Below are 1,132 nucleotides of genomic sequence, written 5' to 3'. Positions count from 1 at the left end.
CTGTCGTTTTGTTCTTCAGTCTAGTTGTGGAGGACATTGCTTCACTNTTGTTCTATAGCTGACATGGCCAAACCTGGGCCTCGGGCATAAGGTGGAGGCACCGAGACCACAGACGGAGTTGGTTGTTTTAATTTTGATGGATTTTTAGATAACCCCCAGTCCTTCATTTTAGTTACTGGAGGAGGAGGCAAACGATCAGGTGTTAACAGATCGTCTTTTAAAGAAGGATATAATGCTTTTGGAACTACTGTAGGTGTTTCTACAGACTTCTCTTCCCCTTTTTTATCCTCTGAGGGATCAACATGGCTTTTACACTTGGGATCCCTGTCTTTTTTTTTGTTTTTTGTATTAGTCTGTAAAGGCTCTAAAACTGACCGGACCTGTTTTCAAGTCTCCCAAATCGTGTTTGGAATGTTCTCTCCATTAAGTTGCTTATCTGAAATATTTTTTTTTACCTTTTTCCATTTATCTAAATTTATTGTTCCCAAGTCCGGGAACCAAGTACAATGGGTTTTAATAATTTTTAAAAGTTTTTTTTTTTTTTTTTGATACTTTCATCCCTCCCTTCTTAGAAAGTTGTTTAAGGAGGCAAATACAAGGTCTATAACGGCTCTCTGAATTTCCCATGTTAGTTTATATAAGAAAAGAAAAGAAAGGTCTTTTACGTAATTAATCACTTAGATGTTCGCCTGGCCGCGTCCCTCGCGGGACTAAGTCTGTCTTGGCTGAAGGCGTTTTGGTATAATCCCCCGAACTGGTGGGTAAATGTCCGAGACAAATGCCCAGTCACCGTTATGCCGTACGACAGATTACGGAACCGCAGGTGGGAGCCCACGCAAGTTTTGCGATAAAAAGATCTTGAAACTATTATTAATCACTCACACATACACACTTTCACACACATAGAGTTTGTTAGTAAGGTTATTTTTCGGATACCCCGGTACAATTCCCCAAAACTTTCCCTACTTCTCACCAAGTAGAGTATCGGCCCGTCCTGGGGTCTACGCCTTGAAAATTCACCTAGACTCGGAGTCTTCCTTCCCTTCTTCGAGCCCCACGTTGGGCGCCAGATGTCACGTCCAGCGTGGCAAGGGCAAATGGGACACGAGAGGGGCGGCGCAGATTGAATAAG

Source organism: Hipposideros armiger, unplaced genomic scaffold, assembly GCF_001890085.2.
Source record: "Hipposideros armiger isolate ML-2016 unplaced genomic scaffold, ASM189008v1 scaffold_258, whole genome shotgun sequence".
NCBI classification, from domain to species: domain Eukaryota; kingdom Metazoa; phylum Chordata; class Mammalia; order Chiroptera; family Hipposideridae; genus Hipposideros; species Hipposideros armiger.
This window is presented reverse-complemented; position numbering follows the sequence as displayed.